The sequence below is a fragment of the Festucalex cinctus genome, chromosome 19 (genome assembly GCF_051991245.1).
Source record: "Festucalex cinctus isolate MCC-2025b chromosome 19, RoL_Fcin_1.0, whole genome shotgun sequence".
NCBI classification, from domain to species: Eukaryota; Metazoa; Chordata; class Actinopteri; order Syngnathiformes; family Syngnathidae; genus Festucalex; species Festucalex cinctus.
This window is the reverse complement of record NC_135429.1, coordinates 20,939,122-20,956,401: the sequence shown is the minus strand read 5'-3', so window position 1 is coordinate 20,956,401 and position 17,280 is coordinate 20,939,122. Positions and strand designations below refer to the sequence as shown.

At 44.7% G+C, this 17,280-nt stretch overlaps 1 protein-coding gene across 5 annotated transcripts in view; it reads left to right on the top strand.

The window, feature by feature from the left end:
• thrb (thyroid hormone receptor beta) overlaps positions 1–17,280 on the top strand; it is a 155,936-nt gene that overhangs the window by 52,958 nt on the left and 85,698 nt on the right. The window lies entirely within an intron of this gene.

Here is a 17,280-nt window from a genome sequence, read left to right as displayed (position 1 = left end):
GATAATGATACAATCATGATATTACTATGGGCTCAACAAAGCATTTTTTGAATTGCATTGGATGAATTGAATGATGACGGATAAAGACCTTCCAGCCCAAGGCGGGCACGGCTGACTGATAGGCTGGGCATGGTCCCCCAATGCCCACCGATGATGCTAGGTCTGCATATGCTGCCCAGTTTTTGTAGACCTATAGAAAAAAAAATGGAACCAAAGCTGCTTTGTTAAATATTTGGAGATGGCTATTATTTTTTCCCTTACAATTAATCGCACAAAAAGACACTAAAAGACGTATTTTTTGTTGGTCCTGATGCCATCCATCCATCCATAGTGATCGCTCAACTGCCATCCGTTTGCCTCTCTGACACACAGAGACACTCAGCACAGTATTTCCAAGCTTCTCTGTCCCAGGTGCAGTCACATCGCTTTCCTGGACTGAAACTTTGCTGGTCACCTACTCCAAGCTTCCACTGGGTGTAGATCTTCAATCTGACAGTCATCACATATGACTTCATCCAGTACTTTAACGGGGAGCCAGTCATCGGCTACTCCTTCCCTTAAGGGCCCCATCGGTGTCATTGGTGTTGCTTCGGGTCTCATGTATCCGGGTCCGGACCATTGTGTTGGTCTTACATTGGGGAACAGGAAATTCACACGTTTCTCCTCCACTCGCCCCCAGTCAAATGTTTCCTCCTCCGAGGTCAAGTATCCTCTCTTTGCGTTCTCAAGAATGAAAATCGTTCTACCCGCTATCATTCCACTTGGTGATCTCCTTACGATAACCTCTCCTTTGATTAGCCAGCCTGCCAAAGGGTGGGATAACTGGGATGTTCTCTGCCATCCTAATTCCCAAGTTACTTCTTGGCTTGAGATGGATAAGCTGGTAGTGGTTTCAGCTGTTCTACCCCTTGAATCCCTCGCTTCTGCAGCTGCAATGTGTTTCTGTCCAAAATTTCTTCAACAATGTTAGGGCATTCGTGTTTGGGTTTGAGTGCAGTGTTGCTGGGCAAGTTTCTGGACTTAATCCTTAATACTCCTCCTTACGTGGACCCTTTAGATTCTGCTCCCTTCCGACTTCTGATGTCATGAAGGGTCGCTGATTCAACTTCTCTGAGGGGGAGGGTCTATTGGTTCGGCTCCTCCCATTCAGGTCCACCAACTTTGGGTTCCACTCTTTTCTGTTAGCTTTTTTTCCCAGCCAATTTTTGACCAGGTCAATGGACCTTTCAGTGACGCCGTTGGCTTGAGGGGTGTAAGGTGGCGAATACTCCGGTTATTCCCCACTTTTGGCACTACTCATTGACCTTTGCATTATTGAATGGAGTTCCATTGTCTGTTCTCAGTTCCTTGGGTACTCCAAGCTACAGGTAGCCTTATGCCAATGTTTTAATCACACTGTTAGTAGTATTGGGCTTTTGCACCGCTTTCAGTCCCACATGTCCTGGCATTGAATCCACAAGCACAATAAGCTACTTCTCACCTTTTGCACCATTCACTCCCATGGGTCCGCCCACGTCCATACAAACTGATCCCCCACGGCACTGCTTTTTATAGTCAACCCGTCTACTCGTTGTCCTCGACGTCCTGCGTTGTACTTGTTTTACACAGCTCATAATCTTGCAAAATAGCTCGGATTGACCTATCCTTGACGGTCTCCTTTGGATCCTTAGGGTGAACCATAGCCTTCAACACCTTGCAGGCGCGCATGTTCCTCTCTTGGTCGTCTGGTGATGTTGGAGAAGCTTGAACATATGTGGTCGTTCCCAGCTACGTCACATACTGAGATGGTTGTTGGGCTTTAGGCTGCAAGACTGGCGCCAGTCCAGTTGAGGAAGCCTGAGCATAGATGTTAGTCCTCGGCTGTGTAACTACTGGTGCCGGTCCAGCTCCATCTTGATCCACTAAGCAGGCTTTCAGCGCTGCATGCGATCTTTCTTATGCTGCCTGTTTTAGTCACCTCAGCAGGACATCACACCTCACTGTCACAAAGCCTTCTCTAAAGTTCTTTGTCAATCTGATGCAACGATATGATGGGGTCATCAAGATTTTGATCCCCCTCCCTGTAAGTTGTTTTCACTGTCAATGTCATTTCTTAATCCTAGGGATGGATAAACAGAGGCTTTCCAAAAAAATGAACCACTTTCGAGACAATTGCGCCTGGCTCCGCTAAAACGGAGCACTACTTCGAGGCATTTGACACACTCCAAGTGCTCCATCTGCTGGTCAAACCTGCGAATGTGGAATTTTTAGATTCATTGTTTACAAAGCTTCATTACTTGCGGTCATGTATGAGCCTCAGCATTTCAAAAGATCAATTACGTTTCAGTAGATGTCTATCTTTTTCAATTGTGGTGTGGAAGTAGGTATGCGGGACTACATGTCCCATAATGCTTTGTGCTGTTCGCTGTTATGGAGACTTCCGGGTAACGACTAAAGTGTGTTAACAAGAGCTCACGGTGTCTCGTGTCATTATTATACATGGTGTCAGAAGTGGTGAATTCTAGGTCCTCAGTACATTTTTCGGGACAGTAGGGAGTAGTTATCTGGCGGAAGAAGATTTTTTTTTACGGTAGTTGCTCCGTAGAGGAACGTTGTGCGCGACGAGACCGGAGAGCTTCGGCGCCAGCTACTGGCCTGCTGCTAACGAGCGTTGCTAATGGCCCCACTCGACGCATTTTCGGAGGAGGAAAAAAAAAAAGGCTGACAATCGGCGCTACAGGCTGAGATCTTGAACGTGGAGAAACCACCAGGGATTTAACGGCTGAAATGGCGACCACGGTGTAGTTGACTTCTCCTGAGCCTTTTGATTTTTCACGTCCGGCAGACTGGCCAAAGTGGATCAGGAGGTTCGAACGGTTCCGTTGTTCTGTCGGAGCAGCATACCTCGTCAGATCAGCATACCCGTATGCTGATCTGACAGCTGCCTCTATCGGGCTAGCATACGTAGTCAGAATAGCATTCCTACGTTACGATGTTCCCGTAAATGATAATAATAACACACTGCAATTAGGCTAAACACAGATGCATACTAACACTAGAGCTATCAAAGAAGCATGTAGAGTTAGTTTTAACACGAGTATTCTGTTCTGACGGCTGATTGTAACATCGGTATGCTGTTCTGATGGCTGAAAATGGGCACCACAGTACGTCGTTTTTACTAACCAAAATATTAAGGCCAACTAGATCCACATTAAAACATAAGGGGACAATATGCCAACGCGCTCCACACACAGACAAATTATTTGCATGAGTTTCTGTATTTTTATTTTTAAGATTACTTCAGTCTTCGTGTCTGTTAAGAAGATTTGATTCTACTGTTTTGGGGCTATGGGGAATCTGTTACTATTTCTTATTTCTTTAAGTTCGTTTGTTATTCCTGCATGTTTGCACAATTGTAAGAGGCAGTTAGCAACTGCCTAGCAACCAGCAACCAATCAGAAGTTTCCTTACTGTCTCCACCAATCAGTTCTCAGGTTAGACTAGCCACTCGCGAGCCGCTTCCGGACAGTGTGAGCAGAAAGCTGCCGGTCAGGGGAGCACTCGCCTCGTCCTCCTTGGCATGATTCAGTGGACACGAGTCAGTGGACTTCATGGTTATTTGCCTTCCTTTAATCAGTTGTGCGTCCATGAGAAAGTAAGTTTATGTCGAATTCTTGTTCGACAGTACTCTTTCATGCATAAATAGTAATTGTCTACTGTTTTCATGGATATAAGCAGTGTTAGTTTTGTCACTCATGTTGGATGCATGTTTTACCTCGTTTAGCCTTCTGGCTTCTCTCAGCTAAATAGTATCTGTAAATAATTATTTCTTTCTACCATTCCTTAGGTGTTTACATTGTCACAGTAATTATTATTGTGTCAGTATAACACTTTTATTGTATTATATGGTGATTTATTCACCATCATTTGTAATCCTTTGTTCTTTCCTTATTTTCTATTTAGAGACCACACACACATACATACACACAGACATGTAATTCATCAGAATTATAAATACCATCATCATCATCACAACTCCTCAATAAAGAGTGGCATGACAGTGTGAAAGTCTTCCTTATTGTTCTGGCCGGACAACCTGAGGAGGTTGAGAATATTGAATCAGTCCTCATACAGTCCTTCTCAGAGGTCACAAGTTTGGGTCTCCTTCCCGACACCTCCATTACATGGTCCTTAGAGCCGGATTTTCAGCTTCCTCAGCTCCACAATGGCTAACACTCGTCCTCGCCGTGAAGTACAACGGCCTCGCTATCTTGACGACTATCTGGTGACTCCTCCGGCACGTCGTCATCCTCCTGTCACACTCCATGACCACTCCAACGTGGGAGCAACTTACCAACCTCCAGCTCCAATCACCGCTCCATCTCCAGCTAGGCCTGCACCTCACGACTCCAGCTCTGAAGCAATCGTGTCAGCTCTGCAGGAGATAAAGAGGAGAACAACCAGCTCAGGCGAGATATGCAGTACCTCCTCAACTCTCTCTCCCTGAGGCCAGCGACCCAGCCTCAACGCCGCACATCAAGGTATTCAGCTCAGTTTGAAGACAGCGCTGCCTCATATGCTCCCCACTGTCCTCCTGGGAGAACTTCTACCCCCAATCAGAATCTGCGACCACCAGTGTATGATCTTCCTCCATGGCCCGACGCATCGCCAATTGATCCATCAACTGAACCTCTACCTCCTCCTCCTCCTCCAGTTGATGAAAGTATGCCACCGCCTCCAGGGCCATACCAGTCTGCCTATGAGCCAGGGTTTCAGAACACTCCTGAGTATGTTGAGCCATACACCGTCTCTCAAGTATCATCCTCTGTAGAGGCTACATACAGAGGACCAAAGCCTCAAATTCCTTGTTTCTCTGATGATGATCCACGGCAGTTCGCCCGCCTTAAAATAGCTCTTGACAATATCTTGCCCAGAGACGCAACAGAGCGATTCAAGTACCAAATACTGGTCGATCACCTCCAACTTGAAGATGCTCTTCTCATCGCAGATTCCTACAGTAATAGCCCAACTCCCTTCTCAAAGACGATGGCCTCACTGACAGAAATGTATGGGCAGCCACACAAATTAGCTCTGCAGCGTATCAATGAAGTCCTGAGTGAGCCCCCAATCCGTAGTGGGGACAGTCGAGCGTTTCGTCTCTTCGGCCTAAAGGTCAGATCTTTGATCGGCATGCTTGAGCAACTCGGAAGGGAGGGCAAAACTGAATTGGAATGCGGATCACACACCTCACGTCTGCTGTCCAAGCTGCCTCATGAACTCCAAGCACAGTTCAAACGATACATTGATCCAATCCGCAACCCGATACCAACGCTGTTGCACTTCTCTGACTGGCTTGAATATGAAGTCCGCGTTCAGGATGAGGACTTCACACCTGCTCATTCAAATCCTTCACGAGACGACCGCCAGAAGGTCAAAAAAGCCAAACACAAGTCCAGTGGACGCCCTACCACAATTCTTCTTGGATCTGATCCGGCTCCTAAATCATCTCAGTCTTCTTCATCGAAAGTCCGACTTCAACCAGATAAACCAAAGAAATATTGCCCTTTCTGTGACAATGAGCAGCATTATTTTAACCAGTGTTCAGCATTTAAGGAATTCTCTACAGAACAGAAAACATCCTGGATCAGGACAGGGAAGCGCTGCTGGAGATGTGGTAGAAATCATTTAGCTGCTCAATGCTACCTCAAAGCTAAATGTCAACAGTGCAACCAGACTCACCTTGACATTCTCCATGAAGTCAACTTTGCCACCACGACCAAAACCGAGCAGTCCGCTCCAGAGGCCGTCCAGCCTGTTACCTACTATCTAGATCCAGATCTACAAAGTAGCTGTGTTTTGCTGAAAATGGTCAAAGTTCTTCTCTACCAAGGCAATCGCAAATTGGAGACTTATGTGATCCTCGACGACGGCTCTGAGCGCACAATAATACTCCACAGCGCCGCTCAAGAGCTACACCTCAAGGGACCAAGAGAGGACTTGGCACTCAGAACAGTCCGTCAAGAGGTTAAGACTGTGCCAGGAAAGTCGGTGTCCTTTTCCATATCCTCGGCTGATCATCCTCAGAAACGGTTCCGCATTCAAAAGGCCTTCACTGCTACCGAGCTTGGCCTTTCAAAACATTCTCATCCTGTTGAGGCCTTGCAGAAGACCTATCGCCATCTTAGAGGCCTCCCACTCCAATCATTCAGTCAAGCCCAGCCACTCCTTCTCATTGGTGCGGACTATCCTCATCTCCTCACTCCAGTAGAGCCAGTGCACCTCGGTCCGCCAGGGGGTCCAGCAGCACTGAAGACCCGCCTAGGATGGACGCTGCAGGGCCCTGCCAAAGTCTTGCTTCACCAGCCCTCCACGGCTCAATGTCTCCTAATCAACACCTCAACTCCTTCTGATGACCTTCTCAGTCATGTGTCTCGATTATGGCAGATGGACACTCTTCCATATCGGAGTGAGAAGCTCATTATAAGATCCAAACAGGACAATGCAGCTATGAGATTGCTGGAGGAGAAGACAGTCAGAGTTGAGATTGACAAAGTTCAAAGATACGCTACTCCTCTGCTGTGGAAGGAAGGCCTTCCTCAGCTTAGTGCTCCTAAGGAAGCTGTCATGAGTCATCTGCGTGGCGCAGAGACCCGACTTGCCAAAGACCCGGCCAAGGCCGCTTCCTACTGCCAAGAAATCAAGAAGCTGGCAGATTCAGGCTACATTAGAAAGCTCACATCACCTGAAGAGCATAGTAGCAATTCCTGGTACATCCCACATCACATGGTCCATCACAATGGCAAGGACCGCGTCGTTTTCAACTGTTCGTTCACCTACCAGAATACCAGTCTGAATGAACATCTGCTCCCAGGACCAACCTTGAGTTCCAGTCTCCTTGGTGTCCTACTCCGTTTCAGACAGTATCCCATTTCTGTGAGTAGCGACATTAAGGGCATGTTTCATCAGGTCCATCTCCTTCCTGAGGACCAGCCCTTCCTCCGCTTCCTTTGGAGGGACATGAACCGCAACATCAAGCCCGACATCTATCAGTGGCAGGTTCTACCCTTTGGGGCCACCTGCAGTCCTTGTTGTGCAACGTTCGCCTTAGAAAAGCACACCACTGATCACAGCAGTCCAGATGAAGACACTCGACAATCAGTTGAAAACTGTTTTTATGTGGATAACCTCCTCCAAAGTTTCCCCTCTACAACGGAAGCGAAGCAGCTTGTCACCAAGCTTCAGAACCTGCTCCATTCTGGCGGCTTTGAACTGCGACAGTGGGCCACCAATGTCCCTGACATTATCAGTCATCTACCACCTGAACTCACCTCAGACAGCATAGAACTGTGGCTGACAATGGATGGTGCGGATGCACCAGAACGGACTCTCGGGCTGCACTGGCACTGCAAAACTGACACACTCACCTATCGTATTCGCCACACTGAGCAACCAGAACCCACAATGCGCAACATTTACCGAGTCCTAGCCAGACAATATGACCCCCTCGGGCTGCTCATTCCTTACACCACTCGAGCAAAGATCTTGGTGCAGAGCCTCTGGGGGACGAAAAGGGACTGGGACGATCCTCACCTTCCAGATGATCTGGTCCAGCTGTGGCATGTGTGGGTGAGTGAACTTCCCTCACTTCATAATGTTGCTATTAACCGCTGTTATGTCCACTCAGGCACTGACCTCTCAGCTTCAAGCCAGAGCATTCACATCTTTTCAGATGCATCAGAGAGGGTCTATGGGTCAGTTGCCTACCTGTGTACTGTCAACACAGAAGGGGAAATCCAGGTGGCCTTCCTCGCGGCCCGTTCCCGTGTTGCTCCAGTCCGCCAGCAGTCTATCCCTAGACTAGAACTCTGTGCAGCCCACATTGGAGCCCAGCTTGGCGCAGTTATGAAACGAGAGCTCACAATTCCCATCTCAGCGATAACCTACTGGACCGACTCCACCACCGTCTTGTCCTGGTTGCAGTCTCCTTCCTGCCGCTACAAGGTGTTCGTTGGTACAAGAGTTGCAGACATCCAGGAGCTAACTGAGAGCAATTCATGGCGCGACGTCCACTCCAGCGAAAACCCAGCTGATGATATCACTCGTGGACTGACCCTTTCACAGATCCAGAGTCACAGCCGCTGGAATTCCGGACCCATCTTTCTCCACAACAGTGAATCAACTTGGCCTTCCTGTCCCAACGTTTCCAACCCTGAAGATTTAGGTGAGCTGCGCAAAGTTAAATTCTGTGGCCTCATCACCACTCCCCCTCCTGTGCTTGTGCCTGACACCAGTAAGTTCAGTCATTTCCAAGAACTACTGGAAGCTACAGTTAGAGCAAGTCACGGGGCGGCCACTGACTCAAAACCCACAGCTGAGTCCTTCAGACAAGCTGAACTCTCCTTGCTCCGACAAATCCAGTGACTGTTTTACAGAGGATTTCGCCCTCCTCTCCTCTCAAAAGTCCATCCCGTCCAGCAGCAGGCTACTCACTCTGGCCCCAGAATATGATCCAGAGACGCACTTGATCCGCGTTGGAGGCCGACTCAGACATTGTGAATCCATCAGCCCAGACACTTTGCATCCTATCGTCCTAGACCCTCATCATCCCATCACAAAGCTGATCATTGCAGACTACGACAGGAAACTCGCCCATCCAGGTCCGGAGAGAGTTTTCGCCGAACTGCATAGAAGATTCTGGATCTTGCGGGGTAGAGAGGCTGTCCGGAAACACCAACACCACTGTCCAGAATGCTGCAAGTGGCGCAGCCAACCAATCATTCCTAAAATGGCCGACCTCCCTCCATCCAGTTTAAGGCTACATCATCCAGCCTTTTATTCTACCGGAATGGACTGTTTTGGACCCTTCCTCATCAAGATAGGGAGGCGCAATGAGAAGCGGTGGGCCATAATATTCAAGTGCCTCACTACACATGCAGTGTACCTAGATCTGCTGGCCAGCATGGACACTGATTCATTCCTCATGAGCCTACGGCGTTTCATCTCCAGACGAGGAAAACCTCACGAGTTACTGTCTGATCAAGATTCAAATTTCAAAGGTGGCAGCTCAGAACTCCAAGACACATTCAGCTCGCTTGCACCTGACCTGCAGTCACTACTCGCCAGCCAACAAATCCACTTCCGTTTCAACCCACCAAGTGCACCTCATTTCGGAGGTTCCTGGGAGCGCCAAATACGCTCCATCAAGTCTGCACTACGCACCGTACTGGGATCTCAAACTGTCACAAAGGAGGTCCTGCGAACCATCCTTACTGAAGTTGAAGCCATCATCAACTCCAAGCGTCTTGGCTACACTTCCTCAGATGTGGCAGATCCGGATCCGATCACTCCCAACATGCTTTTGATGGGGAGGCTGGACCCATCTACTCCACAAGTTGTGTACTCAGGCACCGAGCTCTTCAGGTGCCGCCGATGGCGACACTGCCAGGTCTTAGCAGACCAGTTTTGGACCCATTTCATCAGGAACTACCTGCCATCTCTCCAGAGCCGCTCCAAGTGGCAACACGACCAGGAGGACCTACGCGTTGAGGACATTGTTCTTATAGTTGATCAGCAACTTCCACGTGCCTTGTGGCTTGTTGGTAAAGTCACAGCTGTTTTTCCTGGCGTTGACGGTAAGATCCGTACTGCTCACGTACAGATCAATGACAAATCTTACACCAGACCTGTCGCAAAGCTTATTAAGCTCCCTGCGATTCCCCAAGACACTCCTGACTGACTCAATTCAACTTTGCTGCTCAAAGTTGGGGGCGGCTGTTAAGAAGATTTGATTCTACTGTTTTGGGGCTATGGGGAATCTGTTACTATTTCTTATTTCTTTAAGTTCGTTTGTTATTCCTGCATGTTTGCACAATTGTAAGAGACAGTTAGCAACTGCCTAGCAACCAGCAACCAATCAGAAGTTTCCTTACTGTCTCCACCAATCAGTTCTCAGGTTAGACTAGCCACTCGCGAGCCGCTTCCGGACAGTGTGAGCAGAAAGCTGCCGGTCAGGGGAGCACTCGCCTCGTCCTCCTTGGCATGATTCAGTGGACACGAGTCAGTGGACTTCATGGTTATTTGCCTTCCTTTAATCAGTTGTGCGTCCATGAGAAAGTAAGTTTATGTCGAATTGTTGTTAGACAGTACTCTTTCATGCATAAATAGTAATTGTCTACTGTTTTCATGGATATAAGCAGTGTTATTTTTGTCACTCATGTTGGATGCATGTTTTACCTCGTTTAGCCTTCTGGCTTCTCTCAGCTAAATAGTATCTGTAAATAATTATTTCTTTCTACCATTCCTTAGGTCTTTACATGGTCACAGTAATTAGGGCCCGAGCAGCGACCGCTGCGAGGTCCCTATTGTTCCTGAAGGAATTCTTATTATTAGGGCCCGAGCAGCGACCGCTGCGAGGTCCCTATTGTTTTTGTAAAAATTATTATTAGGGCCCGAGCAGCGACCGCTGCGAGGTCCCTATTGTTTTTGTAAAAATTATTATTATTATTATTATTATTATTAGGGCCCGAGCAGCGACCGCTGCGAGGTCCCTATTGTTTTTCGTTCGAATTATTAGGGCCCGAGCAGCGACCGCTGCGAGGTCCCTATTGTTTTTCGTTCGAATTATTATTATTAGGGCCCGAGCAGCGACCGCTGCGAGGTCCCTATTGTTTTTGTAAAAATTATTATTAGGGCCCGAGCAGCGACCGCTGCGAGGTCCCTATTGTTTTTGTAAAAATTATTATTATTAGGGCCCGAGCAGCGACCGCTGCGAGGTCCCTATTGTTTTTGTAAAAATTATTATTATTATTATTATTATTATTATTATTATTAGGGCCCGAGCAGCGACCGCTGCGAGGTCCCTATTGTTTTTCGTTCGAATTATTATTATTATTATTATTATTATTATTATTATTATTATTCTCCGTAAACAATCGCATTTTTGAGTACCTAAACATTCACGAAAACTCACCAAACTTTGCACACTCCTCAGGCCCGGCGAAAAATTTGATATTATGAAGTCGTCATAACAACGCGACTCTATAGCGCCCCCTAGCGTAGAAAAATAAAAACCAAGCCTGGCACGTTTGAGCTAGAGCAACGAAAATTGGCAGGCACGTGTAGCACCCCGAGACGCACAAAAAAGTCTATTGGGACCATGTAGCTAAAATGTACAGGAAATGAGCTATGAATTTTTTTATGTCCAATTTTGGCCTATTTTGGCACATTCACTGTGGTCATGCTTTTTCCCCCTCTGCAAACATTTTTCATCCAATTCACATCAAACTTGGCATTTATCATCTCAAGACCTGAGAGAACAACTGGGCAAAAAGTCTTGCCTTTTCGAAATACTATACGATGGGGGCGGGGCATCAAATATTGTCTTTAAAATTTCATTTGTCCAGAAAGAGCAAATGCTTAATAACTCCCATGTTCAAGCTCCAAAAAATCTCAAACTTCTCAGGCAACGTAATAGTCACGGCCTGAAAACATCTATATGATAAAATTCAGTTATACATATAGCGCCACCTAGTGGTGACAATAAATGTCATACTTTACGTTTTTAGCTACTGCGCTGAGCTCGTTGAAGGGATCCAGTTGAAAGTTGGTCAGAAAAGCCTTAAGATGTTGATCATGCCCAACACCGAATATTGTAACTTTTCGCCAAAGGGCGTGGCCGCTACGGTGCCGCAAAGTCTGAAGATTTTTCGTGACAATAAAAGCTGCATGAACTTGACCGAGATGATCCTATCTTCTCAAAATTTCACACATTTGATGAGAGTCCAGCCCTAAAGACATCTTCGAACTTATATTTCATCTTACTGATAGCGCCACCTAGTGGCAATTTTTTTTCTTACGAATTTTCTTGTACATTTTTTCTCCAAACACGTTAACTGGACCAACCTCATATTTGCTCAGATGAGGGTTTCGGCCTTCATGATGTCACAACACGAAGTTTGTGAGTTTTCGCGAATCGCTGTGGGCGTGGCTAAGCACTGTTCGCCAAGAAAACAACGCCAGTTTTGAGGGTCTAAACATGCGCAGAAACTCATGAAACTTGGCACACACATCTGGCCTGGTAAAATGAACAATATTTTATTGTTGATTGTGCTATTTTTACAAAAATGACTCAATAGCGCCCCCTAGAATTTTTTAACGAAGCAGCCCCGATTGTACGTTTAAGCAAGATCTACGAAAATTTTTACGTGTATGAGGGAGCCAAAGACCTACAAAAAAGTCTCTTGGACCCATATGCTAAAATAAACAGGAAGTGAGCTACGAATGTTTGAATGTCCCATTTTTTACGATTTTTGCACATTTTCAGAGGGCATACTTTTGCCCACTTCTCCTACACGTTTTATCCGACTGACTTATGACTTGACCTGGACGATGCCAAGACCTGAGCCAACAACAGACGGAAAAATCTTTACTTTTGGAAATACTATATGATGAGGGCGGGGCATCAAAATTTGTGTTTCGCACTGAAAAAGGATATGCTTAATAACTCCCCGATACATGCTCCAAAAAATCCCAAACTTGACATGTATGTTTATCGTCAAGGCCTGAAGGTATCTCTATGACAACATGCAGTTATATATGCAGCGCCACCTAGCCCTTGAGGCATGAAAAAAAAATACCCCACTTACGGTATTTTGTACAAAAAATGTAAACTCATTCTAAGTGTGATAACTAAGTCATTTAGGAATATTCTTTTACCTTCCACCACTCAAAATATTCACTGGCATCAGACCTAACCAAACATACATATTTTTGTTATTTAGTTTTATGTATTTTTGATAGCCTCTATGGACATTAAAAGCAATATCGTGAATGAAGGCTATGCTTAATAACTCCCAGGTACATGCTCCAAAAAATCCCATATTTGAAATGTATATTTAGAGTCAAGGCCTGAAGGTATCTCTATGACAAAATTCAGTTATAAATACAGCGCCACCTAGTCCTTGAGGCATAAAAAAAATGCCTCACTTACGGTATTTTTGCAAAAATTGTAAACTCATTGTAAGTGTGATAACTAAGTCATTTATGAATATTCTTTTACTTTCCACCACTCAATATGTTCACTGGTATCAGACCGATCCAAACATACGTATTTTTTATTTAGTTTTATTTATTTTTTTTATCGCCTCTATGGACAATAAAAGCAACATTGTGCATTGAGTACGAGCGATGATGTGTGTATATATACTTTTCCGAAAAATACCAATCAGAGCAACTCATTGCCTAAAAATAAAAAAAAGACGCTGATTTTTGCAGATCTTAACAATCACCAAAACCCATTGAGCTTGACACACTCATCACACCTGGCAAAAAAAAAAAAAAAAGTCCACATGTTTATCATGCCATTTTCAAAGAAATTCTGCTTCCAATGTGCCAATACCCCAATGTGCAAGTTCCCCAACGTGCAAGTACCCCAACGTGGCCCGGGCTGCGAGGGCCCTTTATAGCTGCTCGCAGCTCTAGTTAGGGCCCGAGCAGCTACCGCTGCGAGGTCCCTATTGTTTTTCGATCGGATTATTATTATTATTATTATTATTATTAGGGCCCGAGCAGCGACCGCTGCGAGGTCCCTATTGTTTTTGTAAAAATTATTATTATTATTATTATTATTATTATTATTATTATTATTATTATTAGGGCCCGAGCAGCGACCGCTGCGAGGTCCCTATTGTTTTTGTAAAAATTATTATTATTATTATTATTATTATTATTATTATTCTTCTTCTTCTTTATTCTCCGCAAACGATCGCGATTTTGGGTACCTAAACATTCACGAAAACTCACCGAACTTTGCACACTCCTCAGGCCCGGCGAAAAATTTGATATTATTAAGTCGTCATAACAATGCGACTCGATAGCGCCCCCTAGCGTAGAAAAATAAAAACCAAGCCCTGCACGTTTGAGCTAGAGCAACAAAAATTGGCAGGCACGTGTAGCACCCCGAGACGCACAAAAAAGTCTATTGGGACCATGTAGCTAAAATGTACAGGAAGTGAGCTATGAATTTTTTAATGTCCAATTTTGGCCTATTTTGGCACATTCACTGTGGTCATGCTTTTTCCCCCTTTGCAAACATTTTTCATCCAATTGACTTCAAACTTGGCATTTATCATCTCAAGACCTGAGAGAACAACTGGGCAAAACATCTTGCCTTTTTGAAATACTATATGACGGGGGCGGGGCATCAAATATTGCCTTTAAAATTTCATTTGTCCAGAAAGAGCAAATGCTTAATAACTCCCATGTTCAAGCTCCAACAAATCTCAAACTTCTCAGGCAACGTAATAGTCACGGCCTGAAAACATCTATATGATAAAATTCAGTTATACATATAGCGCCACCTAGTGGTTACAATAAATGTCATACTTTACGTTTTTAGCTACTGTTCTGAGCTTGTTGAAGGGATCCATTTGAAAATTGGTCAGAAAAGCCTTAAGATGTTGATCATGCCCCACACCGAATATTGTAACTTTTCGCCAAAGGGCGTGGCCGCTACGGTGACGCAAAGTCTGAAGATTTTTCGTGAAAATAAAAGCTGCATTAACTTGACCGAGATGATCCTATCTTCTCAAAATTTCACACATTTGATGAGAGTCCAGCCCTAAAGACATCTACTGACTTATATTTCATCTAACTGATAGCGCCACCTAGTGGCAATTTTTTTTCTTACAAATTTTCTTCTACGTTTTTCTCCAAACACGTTAACTGGACCTACCTCATAATTGCTCAGATGAGGGTTTCGGCCTTCATGATGTCACAACACGAAGTTTGTGAGTTTTCGCGAATTGCTGTAGGCGTGGCTAAGCGCTGTTCGCCAAGAAAACAACGCCAGTTTTGAGGGTCTAAACATGCACAGAAACTCCTGAAACTTGGCACACACATCTGGCCTGGTAAAATGAGCAATATTTTATTGTTGATTGTGCTATTTTTACAAAAATGACTCAATAGCGCCCCCTCGAAATTTTTAACGAAGCAGCCCCGGTTGTACGTTTAAGCAAGAACGACGAATATTTTTAGGTGTATGAGGGAGCCCAAGACCTACAAAAAAGTCTCTTGTACCCATATGCTAAAATGAACAGGAAGTGAGCTACGAATTTTTAAATGTCCCATTTTTGACGATTTTTGCATATTCACAGGGGGCAGACTTTTGCCCACTTCTCCTACAGGTTTCATCCGACTGAGTTAAGACTTGGCCTGGACCATGTCAAGACCTGAGCCAACGACAGGGGGAAAAATTTTGACTTTTCGAAATACTATATGATGAGGGCGGGGCATCAAAATTTGTGTTTCGCAATGTAAAAGGATATGCTTGATAACTCCCCGGGACATGCTCCAAAAAATCCCAAACTTGACATGTATGTTTATCGTCAAGGCCTGAAGTTATCTCTATGACAACATTCAGTTATATATGCAGCGCCACCTAGCCCTTGAGGCATGAAAAAAAAATACCCCACATACGGTATTTTGTACAAAAAATGTACACTCATTCTAAGTGTGATAACTAAGTCATTTATGAATATTCTTTTAGTTTCCACCACTCAAATTGTTCACTGGCTTCACACCGATCCAAACGTATGTACGTTTCCATTTTGTTTTATTCATTTTTGATTGCCCCTTTAGACAATAAAAGTAACATTGTGCAATGAGTACAACGAGCGATGATGTGTATATACACTTTTACAAAAAAATACCAATCAGGGCAACTCATTGCCTAAAAATAAAAAAGGACGCTGATTTTTGCAGGTCTTAACAATCACCAAAACCCGTTGAGCTTGACACACACACTGGCAAAAAAATATTCTACATGTAAACGTTTATTATGCCATTTTGAAAGAAATTTTGCTTCCAATATGCCAGTACCCCAATGTGCCAGTACCCCAACGTGCAAGTACCCCAACGTGCGAGGACCCCAACGTGGCCCGGGCTGCGAGGGACCTTTATAGCTGCTCGCAGCTCTAGTTATTATTATTCTTCTTCTTCTTTATTCTCCGCAAACGATCGCGATTTTGGGTACCTAAACATTCACGAAAACTCACCGAACTTTGCACACTCCTCAGGCCCGGCGAAAAATTTGATATTATTAAGTCGTCATAACAATGCGACTCGATAGCGCCCCCTAGCGTAGAAAAATAAAAACCAAGCCCGGCACGTTTGAGCTAGAGCAACAAAAATTGGCAGGCACGTGTAGCACCCCGAGACGCACAAAAAAGTCTATTGGGACCATGTAGCTAAAATGTACAGGAAGTGAGCTATGAATTTTTTTATGTCCAATTTTGGCCTATTTTGGCACATTCACTGTGGTCATGCTTTTTCCCCCTTTGCAAACATTTTTCATCCAATTGACTTCAAACTTGGCATTTATCATCTCAAGACCTGAGAGAAAAACTGGGCAAAACATCTTGCCTTTTTGAAATACTATATGACGGGGGCGGGGCATCAAATATTGCCTTTAAAATTTCATTTGTCCAGAAAGAGCAAATGCTTAATAACTCCCATGTTCAAGCTCCAAAAAATCTCAAACTTCTCAGGCAACGTAATAGTCACGGCCTGAAAACATCTATATGATAAAATTCAGTTATACATATAGCGCCACCTAATGGTAACAATAAATGTCATACTTTACGTTTTTAGCTACTGTGCTGAGCTTGTTGAAGGGATCCATTTGAAAATTGGTCAGAAAAGGCTTAAGATGTTGATCATGCCCCACACCGAATATTGTAACTTTTCGCCAAAGGGCGTGGCCGCTACGGTGACGCAAAGTCTGAAGATTTTTCGTGAAAATAAAAGCTGCATTAACTTGACCGAGATGATCCTATCTTCTCAAAATTTCACACATTTGATGAGAGTCCAGCCCTAAAGACATCTACTGACTTATATTTCATCTAACTGATAGCGCCACCTAGTGGCAATTTTTTTTATTACGAATTTTCTTCTACGTTTTTCTCCAAACACTTTAACTGGACCTACCTCATATTTGCTCAGATGAGGGTTTCGGCCTTCATGATGTCACAACACGAAGTTTGTGAGTTTTCGCGAATTGCTGTGGGTGTGGCTAAGCGCTGTTCGCCAAGAAAACAACGCCAGTTTTGAGGGTCTAAACATGCACAGAAACTCATGAAACCTGGCACACACATCTGGCCTGGTAAAATGAGCAATATTTTATTGTTGATTGTGCTATTTTTACAAAAATGACTCAATAGCGCCCCCTAGAAGTTTTTAACGAAGCAGCCCCGGTTGTACGTTTAAGCAAGAACGACGAATATTTTTAGGTGTATGAGGGAGCCC